We start from the raw sequence: 16,338 nt of genomic DNA, 5'->3' as shown, positions 1-16,338 counted from the left end.
TTATCTGCTTCATGGGTGAGAACTTTGCTGACAATGGATCCACTGCTTTTCCGAAATCCTGGACTTCATTTCAAATTGTAACAGATTGTTTCCCCCCTAACAGGTTCAATAAACATTGTGGTTTGAAGGAATTCTCTGTATCCAGACTCCATTAAACATGCTCAGAAAGTTGGAAACAATGGGCTGTTGATTTAATGTTTATTCGTTAACGTTTTGTTCTCACTGGAACGTTGGAGGTTGAGGGGGGGACCTGATAGAGGTCTCCAAAATTATGAGGGGCATAGACAAAGTGGATAGTCAGAGACTTTTTCCCAGGGCAGAGGGGTCAATTGCTAGGGGGCATAGGTTTAAGGTACGAGGGGCAAGGTTTAGAGGAGATGTACAAGGCAACTTTTTTTACACAGAGGGTAGTGGGTGCCTGGAACTCGCGGCGGGAGGAGGTGGTGGAAGCAGGGACAATGGTGACGTTTAAGGGGCATCTTGACAAATACATGAATATGATGGGAATAGAGGGATACGGACCCCGAAAGTGTAGAAGATTTTAGTTTAGAAGGGCAGCACGGTCGGCGCAGGCTTGGAGCGCCGAAGGGCCTGTTCCTGTGCTGTACTTTTCTTTGTTCTTTGTATTACATAAGTCACTGCATACTGAGACCATGAGGTCATTGGATACTCAAAGGAGGACACATTAGAAAGACCTGTGAGTGTAATCAGCACATTGTTCTAAGCTGGTTCCTCTGCTCAAAGCTAGACCAGGTCAGAAGCCTCAGGCTTTTATGTACTGAACCATTTTGGTTTTAGTAATGTCTTGCTAACCTGATAATAAATTCCAACACATACTCAGATCCTCTTGCAATGACGTCCAACATACCATTTGCCTTCCTGATCACTTGCTACACCTGCTTTTGGTGACTCATGAACAAGGACAACCAGATCCCTCTGGATATCGGCACTTCCCAATCTCTCACCATTTAAGAAATACTCTACATCACCGTTCCTCCAACCAAAGAGGATAACTTCAAATGCTTTCTATACTATCACCCATTTGCCATGTTCTTGCCCATTCATTAGCCTGTCTAAATCATCTTGAATCCTCCTTGCACTCTCCTCACAACGCACATTTTCACCTAGTTTTGAGTCATCAGCAAAAATGGAAATATTGCATTTGGTCCCCACATCCAAATCATTGATATAGATTGTGCATAGCTGGAGCCTGTGCCATTATACTCCCCTCACTCTTGTGTTTACTAACCTCCTCTGTGGGAGTTTATCAAAAGTCTTCTGAAGATCCAAATGCACCATATCCATTGGTTCCCCTTATCTATTCTGTAGCAATATTCTTAAAGAAAATCTCCGAGCACTGTTAGAAGGACAGGGGAGTTCTCACTGCTGTCTGACTAATAGTTTACTCTCAACCGGGTAGCACGGTAGCATTGTGGATAGCACAATTGCTTCACAGCTCCAGGGTCCCAGGTTCGATACCGGCTTGGGTCACTGTCTGTGCGGAGTCTGCACATCCTCCCCGTGTGTACGTGGGTTTCCTCCGGGTGCTCCGGTTTCCTCCCATAGTCCAAAGATGTGCAGGTTAGGTGGATTGGCCATGATAAATTGCCCTTAGTGTCCAAAATTGCCCTTTGTGTTGGGTGGGGTTACTTTGTTATGGGGATAAGGTGGAGGTGTTGACCTTGGTAGGGTGCTCTTTCCAAGAGCCGGTGCAGACTCGATGGGCCGAATAGCCTCCTTCTGCACTGTAAATTCTATGAACCAATCTCACTAAAAAATCTCTGGTCATTGTCACATTGCTGTTTTTGGAGGCTTACTGTACACAGAGACATCCAAAGTTGTGAAAGGCACTATATACTACAAAGGGACTATAATACCACGTGCGGCACGGTAGCACAGTGGTTAGCACTGTTGCTTCACAGCACCAGAGTCCCAGGTTCGATTCCCAGCTCAGGGCACTGTCAGTGCAGAGTTATCTCTGCGTCAGCGTTGTTTTCCTCTGGGATTTCCGGTTTTCTCCCACAAATCCAGAAAGACATGGGGCGCGATTCTCCACCACCACGACGAAGTGGCCGCGCCTTCGTGAATGCCGTCGAGGTTCACGACAGCGCGGAATGGCCCCGGTCCCGACCGATTCAGGCCCTGACAATGGGCCAGTATCGGGGCCGCGTCATCTACCCGCGCCAGGCCTTGTCGCCCGCGTAAAAGCGGCGCCGAATAGATGACGCGGCCGGCGCCGCGTAACGGACGTCATCTGCGCATGCGCAGGTTGGCCGGCGCCAACCCGCGCATGTGTGGTTGCTGTCCTGTCCAAATCCGTCCCGGAAGAAGATAGGGGACGGATCTTGCGGGGCCGCGGAAGGAAGGAGGTCCTCCTTCAGAGAGGACGGCCCGACGATCGGTGGGCACCGATCGCGGGCCACCCCACATTCAAGGTACCCCCCGGTGCAGGATCCCCCCTTGCCCCCCCCACAGGCCGCCCCCCCCCCAGCGTTCACGCACCGCCCACGACTGTAGCGACCAGGTGTGGATGGCGCCGGGGTGAACCCGCCGTTTTGGCCTGGCCGCTCGGCCCATCCGGGCCTCAGAATCGCGGGGGTGCCGGAGAATCGCCATTTTGGGTATCTCCGGCGATTCTCCGGCCTGTGGCCCGCGAAACTCGACCGGCCTGTTCCCGCCGCTTGGGAGAATCGTCGGAGGGCGTCGGACCGGCGTCCCCGGAAATTTCGGCGTCCCAGGCGATTCTCCCAACCGGCGTGGAAGTGGAGAATCGCGCCCATGCTGTTAGGTAATTTGGACATTCTGAATTCTCCCTCCGTGTACCCAAACAGGAATGTGGCAACTAGGGGATTTTCATAGCCACTTCATTGCAGTGTTAATGTAAGCCTACGTGTGACAATAAAGATTATTATTATTATAAATGCAAAGTCTTCCAACTGCAACCCGGTTACTGTGGCTATCAGCAACAGCATAAACACTCCCCTGTTTCATTGTGAACAAGCTTCACTCCTGAATCTGATTAACAGCAGCAATAACTGTAGCATTGAACATTGCAGTTACTTGTGAACTCGCTGGTGTCTCACAAGGTTGGATGATTGAATGAACCCCTTCCCACACACAGAGCAGGTGAATGGCCTCTCCCCAGTGTGAACCTGCTGGTGTCTCAGCAGGCTTGATAACTCAGCAAATTCCTTCCCACGCACAGAGCAGGGGTATGACCTCTCCCCAGTGTGAACTCGCTGGCGTCTCAGCAGGGCTGATGACTCTGTGAATCTCTTTTCACACACTGAGCAGGTGAATGGTCTCTCTCCAGTGTGGACTCGTTGATGTGTCAGCAAGTGGGATGACTGAGTGAATCGCTTTCCGCATTGGGAGCATTGAAGGGTTTCTTCCCAGTGTGAATCTGCTGGTGTCGCAACATATTTGAAAATCGACTGAATCCCTTGTCGTAATGTGGGCAGGTGAATGGCCATGTCATGGTGTGACTGTATCGATAAATATCCTGATCAGAGAGATAACAACTGAATCCCTTCTCGACACCCCCACCTTGTCCAGACAGACCTTCCCTTTTTCGGTCACACTTGTGCCTTCCCATATTGGTCGAATGGTTAAATCCAGGTCCACACGCTGAAGACATGTACTGACTGTCTGCGCTGTGAATGCTGCTCTCCCCTTCCATATGGCCAATGTTACTGAATCCTGATTAATTAAGTGACTCGGTTAGATTGATGTGGTGTCTGGGAGTCAGAGCTTCCTGTCTGCGAATCCACTCCTTGTTTAATAATTTATATCAGTATTCCTGCAAAGAAAAAAATTCAGAAATTCGGGGTGGATAGTTTTCTAACTTAACATTATTTTTGAAGCCACAAAACCGGTTCTCCCTGATCGGTGTTCAAATGAGGTCTCTCACAACACACTTTAAATTGCAACAGCAAAGGGACAGTGACCCTTTAAATATGGCGAGTACATGTCAGATCCACGCATGCTCAGTCGGTTCAAGTCAAACGGGCCGGCAAATCGCATGCGCGTTGGCCAATTCACCAACGGAAAGTGTAGGGATTCTATGGATTCTAGTGCCATCATGTTGATGAGAAATAGGAGGGGCCAAGGATAGATCCTTGGAGGACACGATGTTGGAGAGGAAAGGGAGGTTGGAGATGGGGTGGCTGTTTGCAAGGAGGTTGGGCGTCAAGGGTTGTTTTCTCAGGAAGGGCGAGGATGGTGTATTTAAAAGTGAGAGGGGCAAAACCAGAAGAGAGAGAGAACTGTTAACAATATCAGTTAATGTGAGGAAGTTGGATGGTCAGCGGTTTAGTGAGAATAGGGTCACGGGAGCAGAAGTCAGGTCTCATAAACAAGATGAGATCAAAGAGGACATGACAGGAGATCGGAGAGAAACCAGAGATAGATCCGCGTTCACACTCAGACGAGGGGGATTTTTAGTGATAGTTTGGCCCGGTGGAGCTAGTGGAAGGGAGGGAAGCAGCAGAGGCAGCTGATCAGATTGTCCACTCACTGTAATTACTTGTGAACTCGCTGACGTGTCAGCAGGCTGGATGACTGAGTGAATCCCTGACTGAATAAATCCCTTCCCACACCCAGCAAGTGAAAGGTCTCTCCCTAGTGTGAACCCGTTGGTGTTTCCGCATGTTTGTTGTCCTACTGAACCCACTGCCAGACACGGAGCAGGTGAAAGGCCTCTCCCTAGTGTGAGTGCACTGGTGTTCACTGAGTTGAGATGACTGCTTGAACCTAGTCCCACAGTGAGAGCACCTGAACGGTCGCTCATTGGTGTGAGCACATTGATGGAGTATCAGGGTCCGGGAACATTTAAAGCACTTCCCACAGTCTGGACATTTAAAAGGTCTCTCGTCCATGTGAACTTGCTGGTGCGTCTTCAAGTCGGATGACCGAGCGAAGCCTTTCCCACACTCTGAGCAGGTGAATGGTCTCTTCCCAGTGTAAACCCGCTGGTGTCTCAGCAGTTTGGATGACTGAGCGAATCCCTTCCCACACACGGAGCAGTTGAATGGTTTCTCCCCGATGTGCACTCGCTGGTGTTGCAGCAGGCTGGGTGATCGAGAGAATCTATTCCAACAATCAGAGCAAGTGAATGACTCTCCTCAGTGTATCTGGGATGATGAATTTCCAGTTGAACTGTGGATCTGAATCCCTCCTCACATTCCCAGGGTTTCTCCTCACTGTGTACGGAGCTTTTTCCTTCCATGGTCAAAATTCACCAATATTCAGGTTCCGATCAATTCTGATCCTGATGTGATGTTTGATCTGAGTTTCCTGACTGCAAATCCTCCCCTTCTAACTCTGAAATTAATTTAAAACAGAAAAAAGGATACGGAGCGAGATCCTACAGAAACACAAAGGCAGGTTGTGAAGCTGAGCTGAATGAATCTGGTAACTTGTGGGGCCGACACTGGGAAAAAGTGACCACGAAAACTGTTGAATCTTTTGTGAAAAGTGAATAGTTTGTTAATGTCCTTCAGGGAAGGAAACCTGCCACCTGGTCTGAGCCCACACAAGACTCAGGCCTTTGCAAGAACACAAGAAATGGGAGCAGAAGTAGACCATTCGGCCCATCGAACCTGTTCTGCCATTGAACACGATTGTGGCTGATCACAGTCTTCAATTCCACTTTCCCGTGAGCTCTCTGTGTCCTTTGACTTCCTGAGAGACCAAAAATCTCACCATCTCAGCCTTCAAAATATTCATTCATGAATCATCCACAACCCTCTAGTCTGGAGAATTTTATGTGAGAAACAGAGAGAGAAAGCCAAAAATAATGAGGGAAAGGGAGAGAGAGCGAGAACAGAGGGGGACGGGAACAGGTGGCAATGGAGAGGCATTTCCTCGACCGACAACTGCACCACAATTTGACAGAATCTCCTAAACCCTTAACCTCCACCACCTGGATGAAGCAGGACAGCAGATGTGTGTGAACATCACCACCTGCAAGTTCCCTTCCAAGACACACACTGTCCGATCTTGTCTGACATCCAGTGCTGGATGAACAGAACTTTCCTCCATTTAAATATTGAGAAGACTGTCCCCTCTACAAACTCCACTCCCTTGTCACCAATTCCATCCCTGTCAAATGGTGAGGCTGATGGAAACTGTTCACAATCCCTAGACGAGCTCTTGACCACAGATCAACACCATCACCAAGTTTGCTGATTTCCACCTCAGTAACACAGCTCGACTCCACCTTAGTCTCTGTTCATCTGCTGCAGAAACCATCATCCATTCTTCTGTTAGCTCTCAACCAAATTATTACAATACACTCCCAGCCAGACTCCAACATTAAACAATCCCCTCCATCCCATCCAAAACTCTACTACCCATCTGCTTACTCACACCAAGTCTTCTTTACCCATCCCCTGATCTACAAATGTTTCCTATTAAAAGGCACAAAAAGTAAAAATTTCTCATTCTTTTCCTCCATGGTAATGATCATCCTGATCTCTGTAATCTCCTCCACACACCCCTTTGAGATCTCTGCATTCATTTAATTCCAGCCTCTTCAACATTCCTGATTTTAATCTCTCCATCTGAGTTGCCAAGGCCTTAATCTTTGCTATCTACTCCTTAAAACTCTGACTCTCTAACTCACTTTCCTCTGTTAAGATTCTCCTTATAATCTCATATATCCTCATGTGGCTCAGTGTCAATTGTTACTTTGTAACGTTTGTCTGAAAGTTTTAAAAGTGTTATTCTGTTCAAAGCACAATATTTGTACCAATTATTGTCACTGCCCGAGACATATATCATCGCTCTGGCTCATAAATAAGAATTAATAACTCAGAGTGAAACAGTTTGATGGACATTACATCATGAAGAAACACTTCAAATAAATTGCCCCCAACAATGATGGCGACGGAGCCTGCCCTCTGCTGCTCCTGCCCCAATAAAGATGGCACGTGGCAATGCGCACTGCCGCTAGTGATCCAAAAGGGATGACGATTTCGCATGCGCACTTCTGCGAGTCACCCAATAAAGATGGTGGGTGCGCAGACGCACCACTGCCAGTGCCAAATAAAGATGGCGGCCGCATGGTCCTGTGTGGGAGAAAGCTGCAGTCCCAGCTCAGGTCCTCGGCTACCGGTAGGTTAGTTTTTCCGGATTTTCGGTTTATATAACATGGTCACGAAGCATGTCTAAGGACCCGCCTGATCCATCTCTCCCTCCGTCCCGCTATTCCCACCTTTACGGTTGAATTTCCACCTATACGGATTTTGCATCAGCTAAAGAACCTTCTCTGCTTCACAATTAATCACACTGCGCATGCTTCACAGCTGAGCCCCGCCTCATCGTTATTGCTGGTTGCTTGGAGGACCAGTCACTCAGGACCAGTCCTCCGGACCCGCCCGCTGTTCTCCTATTGGTCAGGTGCTGCCGTCAATCATTGCTCGGGCATTGTGAGGTGTCAGGCGAGAGGTCAGTATCGGGGGGCGGGGTTGACAAATTCTCCAGAGCCGAATTTGAAACAATTACCATTCTCCACTCTCACTATCCGCCGCTTCCGGCTTCTCTCCACAAACAACCTCACAGAGACCAAGGGGGGGGGGGGAGACACTGACCCAGTGACAATGTCACTGCATCAATCATCCGGAGAGACAGGAAAATGTTCTGGGGACATGGACTCCAATCCATTAAATTAATAAAATCTGGAATTTAAAGTTAGTGTCAGTGATGGTGACTGAGGCTCCACTGAGAAAATCTCCAATGTCACTGGATTAGGTCAAAAAGGAAGAAAGTAGGAAACTAGTTAGTTTAAAGCCTGTTGTTGGGAAACTGTTGGAATCCATTATTGAGGAAGTAGTAACTGGACATTGTGGAAAGTCAAACCGCAATCCATCAGAGTCGGTGTGGTTTTGCGATGGGTAAATCGTGTTTGACTCAATTGTTGAAGTTCTTGGAAGATGTAACAAGCCAAATGGATAATGGGGGTCCTGTAGGTATATTTGGATTTCCAGAATACATTTGATGAAGGTAAGATCCCAGTGGGTTGAGAGGTAATATATTAGCTTGGATAGAGGATTGGCTAACCAACAGACAGCAGAGAGTGGGGATTATATTATATTAAATTTATTGACACATGTACTGAGGTACAATGAAAAGAATTGTTTGGCGTACAGTTCCATACATTGGATTGGGTTTGTTTATTGTCACGTGTACCGAGGTACAGTTAAAAGTATTTTTTTGAGAGCAGCTCAACAGATCATTAAGTACATGAAAATAAACTAAACTAAAAGAAAATATATAATAGGGCAACACAGGGTACACAATGTAACTACATGGACACCGGCATCGGGTGAAGCTTACAGGGGTATGGTGTTAATCAGGTCAGTCCATAAGAAGCTTGTTTAGGAGTCTAGAAACAACGGGGAAGAAGCTGTTTTTGAGTCTGTTCGTGCATGTTCTCTGACTTTTGTATCTTCTGCCCGATGGAAGAAGTTGGAAGAGTGAGTAAGCCAGGTGGGCGGGATCTTTGATTATGCTGCCCGCTTTCCCCAGGCAGCGGGAGGTGCAGATGGAGTTGATGGATGGGAGGCAGGTTTGTGTGATGGACTGAGCTGTGTTCACAACTCTGATGTTTCTTGTGGTCTTGGGCCGAGCAGTTGCCATACCAGGCTGTGATGCAGCCAGATAGGATGCTTTCTATGGTACATCTGTAAAAGTTGGTGAGAGTTAATGTGGACATGCTGAATTTCCTTCGATTCCTGAGGAAGTATAGGTGTTGTGCTTTCCTGGTGGTAGGGCCGACGTGGGTGGACCAGGACAGATTTTTGGTGATGTGTACCTCGAGGAATTTGAAGCTCTAACCATCTCCACCTCAGCAGCATTGATGCTGACAGGGGTGTGTACGATACTTTACTTCCTGAGGTCAATGACCAGCTCTTTAGTTTTGCTGACATTGAGGGAGAGATTGCTGTTGTACCATCACTCCACTAGGTTCTCTATGTCCCTCCTGTAGATCATAGAATCATAGAAGTTACAGTGCAGAAGGAGGCCATTCGGCCCATCAAGTCTGCACCGGCTCTTGGAAATAGCACCCTACCTAAGCCCATACCTCCACCCCATCCCTACCCGTCCACCTGGGAATTGTCTGTTCTGAGTTTCTATCCTGTACTGACAGTGATGAATTTTGTAAATTGTTTTTACAGATGAGGAAGAATTTCAGATGAAATCTCAAAAGTTACGTCTCGATCTGACAGAGTCACGCGATTCCTTGGAACCTGAATATCATCGGCCTTTGAAACTAGGAGAAATGCTTGCCTGAACTGTCAGCTAAAGATTTCAACCATCAGTGTGACTGGAAAAGCACCGAGACCCACACAACACACACCCGAGTGTGAGAGTTCCAGTGAACTGACTGTGGAAAGAGCTTTAACCAGTTACACAGCCTGAAAAAACATCACACCATTCACAGTGGAAGAGACGCTATTATTCTGAACTGATTGTGGAACCTGGACAGGCAGGAGGGGACCCAAAACATGGAAAAACCGTGGAAATGTGGGGACTGTGGGAAGGGATTCGGAGCCCCATCGCACCTGGAGATTCATCGACGCAGTCACACTGGGGAGAAGCCGTTCACCTGCTTTCTGTGTGGGAAAGGATTCACACAGTTATCCACCCTGCGGAGACATCAGCGAGTTCACACTGGGGAGAGGCCGTTCACCTGCTCTCAGTGTGGGAAGGGATTCAGTCATTCATACACCCTGTGGACACATCAGCGAGTTCACACTGGGGAGAGGCCGTTCACCTGCTCTCAGTGTCGGAAGGGATTCAGTGATTCATCCACCCTGCGGAGACATCAGCGAGTTCACACTGGGGAGAGGCCATTCACCTGCTCTCAGTGTGGGAAGGCATTCAGTGATTCATCCACCCTGCAGACGCACCAGCAAGTTCACATTGGGGAGAGGCCATTCACCTCCACCCTGCGGACACACCAGCGAGTTCACAGTGGGGAGAGGCCATTTACCTGCTCTCACTGTGGGAAGGGCTTCACTCGGTTATCCATCCTGCGGACACACCAGCGAGTTCACAGTGGGGAGAGGCCATTCACCTGCTCTCAGTGTGGGAAGGGCTTCACTCGGTTGTCCATCCTGCAGACACACCAGCGAGTTCACACTGGGGAGAGACCATTCACCTGCTCTCAGTGTGGGAAGGGATTTATTCAATTGTCCACCCTACAGCGACACCAGCGAGTTCACACTGGGGAGAGGCCATTCACCTGCTCTCAATGTGGGAAGGGATTCACTCGGTTATCCATCCTGCGGACACACCAGCGAGTTCACACTGGGGAGAGGCCGTCCACCTCTCAATGTGAGACGGGATTGCATGTTTCATCGGACTTGCAGTGACACCAACAATTTCACAGTCGATTACAGGAGTTGGATTTTGCTGTTATTGTTTCTGCTCTACATCCAGGACTGCATTTTGTTCATTCTGACAGGTGGTCAGTGGGGATGGTCGGAGGGTTTCTTTCTGCTGGACTGACCGGTCTCATCATTTTGCCTCCAGTGGGCTGATGCTCTTTGAGCCTTGTTTCTAATACCTGGCTTCAAATTGCGCGGTGATCACAGAGTGAAAGGGTGTTTGGAAGTGTGAAGATATTTAGTTTCCATTTGGACCCCCCCCCCCAAAAGCATGGCAATTATTACATATTTATCAGGGGGTCGGTTAGCTCAGTTGGCAGGACGACTGGTTTGTGGTGCAGAGCAAAACCAACAGTGAGGATTCAACTCCCGTATAGGCTGAGTTTATTTATGAAGGCGCCGCTTTCTCAACCAGGCCCCTCGCCTGAGGTGTGCTGACCCTCAGGTTAAATCACCTCCAGTCAGCTCTCTCTCTGTCAAAGGTGAGAGCAGCCTATGGTCCTCTGGGATTTTTGCAACTTTATTTCACATATATACAACAAATATAGATTCCTTTAAGGAATAAAAATCCAACAGGAAAAGTGATGCAACCTTGGCTGACAAGAAAAGTTAAAGATCCCATTCGATCAATGGAAGAGGCTCAAAACCATGGTCAAAATAGTAGTAAACCTGAGGATTGGGAACTTGTTTTAGAATTCAGCAAAGGGGGACCAAGAAACAGATAAAGAGAAATCGAATATGAGAGCAAACTGGGGAGAAAAGCGACTGGAAAAGCTTCTCTAGGTATATGGAAAGGAAAAGATTGTCAAAGACAAATATGTGTCCATTCCAGGAAGAGACAGGAGAGTTCATAATAGGGAGGAAGGAAATGGTAGAGAAACTAAGCAATGCGTGTCTTCACGGAGAAGAAGCAAAAATTTCCCCAAAACACAAGCGAACCAAGGGATTCGTGAGCACGAGGAACAGTGAGAGATGAGAATTCGTGAAAAGTGGTACTGGAGAAATTAATGGGGTTGAAAGTGAATAAATCCCCAAAAGCTGATGATCTACATCCCAGAGTGTTGAACGAGGTGGCTGTAGAGATCTCTATTCCTCATTCTAAACTCTCCTGACTATCTGGAATGACAAACGTTTCCTTTTTACGTACCTATAGACACTTCTGCAGTCCATTTGTGTGTATTTTGCTCCTTCACATTCGTATTCTATTCTCCCTCGATTTCTCCCACCCTATGTTCTGTCTCCTTTGTAATAATAATAATAATCTTTATTGTCACAAGTAGGCTTTCATTAACATTGCAATTAAGATACTGTGAAAGGCCCCTAGTCACCACATTCCAGCGCCTGTTCCGGTACACAGACGGAGAATTCAGAATGTCCAAATCACCTAACAGCATAACTTGTGGGAGGAAACTCATGCAGACACGGAGAGAACGTGCAGACTCCACACACTGACCCAAACTGGAAATCGAACCCGTGACCCTGGAGCAGTGAAGCAACAGTGCTAACCACTGTGCTACCGTGCTGCCCACAATGTGCTTGTTAGGTGAATTGGACATACTGAATTGACCCTCTGGGTACCCAAACAGTATGGCGACTAGGAGATTTTCACAGTAACTTCATTGCAGTGTTAATGTCAGCCGACTTGTGACAATAAAGATTATCATTAGTATTATAAATGGGAAAAGTTTTATGTGTAGGTTAAAGTAGCTTCTATTTGCTTGTTGCATTAAAAGTCATAAAACTTGAAGTCCCGTTGTGTTATTCTTTAATTTGTTGACTGGGAACTCAATTTTTTTTTTCTCAAGAAGTTTCTGGCCTTTATGGAGGTTCCAATCCACAAATTCTGACTTCCCATTTGAGCCTCGGGCACCTTTCTGTTTCTATTGCTTCTGTCAATGACAGCCCGGTGATGGAGCTGGGGGCTGAATTTAGCTGAGAATAAAGGGGCCTGTTCACTAATAGAGACAGGAAGGTGCTGGAGACCTGACTGGGAAATGGATCTCCAACTAAGCAGGGGTGGAGGGTTACCGGGGGATGATGTTGCTGCGACCCCCAGGGTTCAGTGCCCCTGGGTCCAAAGCGGGGAGTCACAGGAACAGGGTACAGAGGAGCCGCAGGGAAAACATTTGGGACCAGAACATTGTGAACATCCTGTTACTCTGGTTGTCTGTGATCCTCAAGTCATTTTCTGTTAGTTTTTTAACCATGTTCTGTTTCGTCAATAAATGTTTAACCAGAAAGTATTTTAATTTGCAGGACTTTTCCTGATTAAATATGTTCACTTTCGGGAAAGTGTGTGAGACGGGTTGACAAGCTCTTTAACAGAAAGTGAGTCCATCTAAGGTAAATGGCAAAGGAGCCAGAGGGGTAGAAGAGATTTGATTTTTCTTTTGACAGTGTTTGAAAATGAAAATGAGGCTCAGGGAATCAAACATGATGAACTATTTTTCAAGGATCTTTAGGAAGTAACAAGGGATGTCAATAAAGGAAAACCTGTAGATGTGCTTTATCTGGATTTCCTGAAGATATTTGCCATGGTTATTACACAAAATAAGAGCTCATGGTGTGGGGGCAAAATATCAGCATGGATAGAGAATTGGTTAGCTAACAGGAAGCAGCCAGTAGGAATAAATGGGTCATTTCTGGGTTGGTAAAATGTGACAAGCGGAATGTCACCTGACGGGATTGAATGTATGACTCATTCAGGTAGAGAAGTAATTTGTGAAGTGGATTTAAGGAATCTGCAAAGGACTACAAATAGAGGTGTAGGGTGGCATGTGGCACAGTGGTTAGCTCTAGGACTGCGGCTCTGACGACCTGGGTTTGAATCCCGGCCCTGGTCACTGTCCATGTGAAGTTTGCACAATCTTCCCATGTCTGCGTGGGTTTCAGCCCCACCACCCAAAGATGTGCAGGCTTGGGAGATTGGCCATGCTAAATTGCCTCTTAATTGGAAAAAAAATTGGATACTCTAAATTTATATATTTTTAAAAAGCAAAGGTGCTCACTGCACAGTCGCACAAGGCCAGAATCGCACACGGGTCCCTGGTGCTATGATGCAGCAGTGCTAACTGCTGTGCAACCATGTCACTCTTTTGACTGTCCCTTTACTGTTGCTGGGTCAAACTCCTGGAATTCCCTCACGAACCGCGGTTCAAGAAGGCAGCTCACCACCTTCTCAGGGACAATTTGGGATGGGCAATTAGTGTTGGCTTCGCCACATCCCATGAAATGATAAATAAATAAGAAAATTTCAGCTTGAAGATGGGCAGCACGGTAGCATGGTGGTTAGTACAATTGCTTCACAGCTCCAGGGTCCCAAGTTTGATTCCCCGCTGGGTCACTGTCTGTGCGGAGTCTGCACGTTCTCCCCGTGTCTGCGTGGGTTTCCTCCGGGTGCTCCAGTTTCCTCCCACAGTCCAAAGATGTGCAGGTTAGGTGGATTGGCCATGATAAATTGCCCTTAGTGTCCAAAATTGCCCTTAGTGCTGGGTGGGGTTACTGGGTTATGGGGATAGGGTGGAGGTGTGGACTTGGGTAGGGTGCTCTTTCGAAGAGCCGGTGCAGACTCGATGGGCCGAATGGCCTCCTTCTGCACTGTAAATTCTATGATTATAAATTCTAAAATGAATCTATGTTTCTGTCACTGGGCGGGGCTTGGAGCGCCCTCGGACTTCCTGACCCAATGATCGCGCACGCGCACTGCAGCATATCGCCCTCAGCAAGACGGCGGCCGCTAACTTGGGCCTGTTGTCAGAGAACCGCAACTGCAGCCCGTTGTTTGCAAGCGCGGATCATGAGCTTTCGGGGTTCTGGGCCTACACCGGGTGTTTATGAAGCCTCTCAACCAGCCGCCAGTACTATTGCTCCCCGCTCGCCTGCAGATTCTAATTCTGAACGGCGAAGAATTTCTCACCAACATCACTCCAGTATCGGCACTGCGCATGCTCTCGATCACCATACCAGGGAGTGATTGACAGCTGCTATGGTAAGAGGGGACGGGACTGGATAACCGAGCGGGAGCGGCTGGTCCTCCAACCAATCGGAGTGAATGAGGGGCGGGGCTGAGCCCGGATCTCCCTCATTGGCTGAAACTCTGCATCATTTTGAAAGCTGGTTTGTCTCAAACCCCAGGAGAAAACTGGACCTTTCTGTTTGTGGCTTTAAGCAGCCGAAACCCTGTGGGTGTGGAGCAAACATTTCAACATTTGTTACTGTAATGTGGCAACAAGTTGAAATAATCCGCAAAAAATTGAAGGGCTGATTTACTAGGCAGACAGGGAATGTCACCATGAGAATAAGGAGTATCTGGATTCAGTTGGTGGACAGGCAGAAGGGTTAGAACAACAGATACTATGAAGGAACAACTGAGGAATCTTTCTGACCAATTTAATATTAATAATCTTTATTGTTACAAGCAGGCTTACATTAACACTTCAGTGATGTTACTATGAAAAGCCCCTAGTCACCACATTCCGGCGCCTGTTCGGGTACACAGAGAGAATTCAGAATGTCCAAACCACCTAACAGCACGTCATTCAATTTGCAATCAGTTTGGAGATAATGCTGATATTTTTCATTCCAAAACACTTTGCCTTAAAAGAAGCCAAATCTTGAAAAGGCAATGTCTTTTGTTTAAATCATCACTGTGCTGTTCAGTGGAAATGATTAACCTCTCTGCTCTCAAGGGTGTTGGAACAAACATTGTCAAATGTTCACAACTGTGTTGACTTTACGTAACTTTATTTTCAGATATGAAATGAGTTAGCACAACGGCTTCACAGCGCCAGGGTCCCAGGTTCGATTCCCGGCTTGGGTCACTGGCTGTGCGGAGTTTGCATGTTTTCCCTGTGTCTGCGTGGTTTTTCTCCGGGTGCTCCAGTTTCCTCCCACAGTCCAAAGATCTGCATGGTTAGGTAGATTGGCTATGCTAAATTGCCCTTGGAGTACAAAAAAGATTAAGTGAGGATGGAGGTGTGGGGATAGGGCGGAAGTGTGGGGATGGGGCGGAGGTGTGGGTTTGGGTGCGGTGATCTTTCCAGGGGCCAGTGTGGACTCGATGGGCCAGGTGTACTCCTTCTGCACTGTAAATTCTATAAATTCTATGAAACACCATTTTAAACTTTGTATTCTCAATTCTTTTGGCAACTTTTTCAGCTTTGCCCAAATTTGTTTTGCCCCCCTCTTTCTTCAGGCCCATTTCTAACTGACTCAAATAAAACAAAAGAAAAATAAAAGTAAAACGATGAGCTTTCACAAGTAACCCAAAGCTTCAACCTTCCTAGACCAAAAAGGGTTAAAGAGGATGGACTTCCAAAAGCTTGTGAAATCCAATGCAGAACGTTAAGGCTCAAGTTTAACTTCAGAGAATCTGACTTTTCACTGCCTGTTACAATTGTACAAATAAATTGCAATTCATACTTAAAGATTTAGCTTCACTCAGTAATTATGATGTCACTTTTCTCAGCACAGACTCTTTAGATTAAATAGCAATTGTTCACTTTGGGTGGCACGGTAGCACAGTGGTTAGCACTATTCCTTCACAGCGCCATTGTCCCAGATTTGATTCCCGGCTTGGGTCACTGGCTGTACGGAGTCTGCACGTTCTATCCGTGTCTGCGTGGGTTTGATCCGGATGCTCCGGTTTCCTCCCACAGTCCAAAGATGTGCAGGTTAGGTGGATTGGCCATGACAAATTGCCCTCAAGTGTCCAAAAAAAGGTTAGGTGGGGTTACGAGGATAGGGTGGAGGTCTAGGGATGGGATGGGGGCATAGCCTCAGGTAGGGTGCTCTTTCCAAGGGCTGGTGCAGACTTGATGGGCCGTATGGCCTCCTTTTGCACTGCGAATTCCATGATTCAATGATTATTGGACAATCGCGAGTCAGCCTGAGCCTATGGCCACTCACCATCTGTAACCGTCACAATGGCATGTGATTGACGGCA

At 47.3% G+C, this 16,338-nt stretch overlaps 1 long non-coding RNA gene across 1 annotated transcript; it reads right to left on the bottom strand.

Moving 5' to 3' along the window:
* Positions 1-8,155: 8,155 nt before the first annotated feature.
* Positions 8,156-14,344, bottom strand: LOC140418798 (uncharacterized). Its single transcript, XR_011945343.1, has 2 exons — positions 14,311-14,344; positions 8,156-8,684 (listed from the first exon to the last, which is right to left on the bottom strand). It is a non-coding gene; the product is annotated as an uncharacterized lncRNA (long non-coding RNA).
* Between the last annotated feature and the right edge of the window lie 1,994 nt (positions 14,345-16,338).

The sequence above is a fragment of the Scyliorhinus torazame genome, chromosome 5, assembly GCF_047496885.1.
Source record: "Scyliorhinus torazame isolate Kashiwa2021f chromosome 5, sScyTor2.1, whole genome shotgun sequence".
Lineage (NCBI taxonomy): Eukaryota > Metazoa > Chordata > Chondrichthyes > Carcharhiniformes > Scyliorhinidae > Scyliorhinus > Scyliorhinus torazame.
The sequence above is the reverse complement of the archived record's forward strand: the minus strand, read 5'-3'. Positions and strand labels throughout refer to the sequence as shown.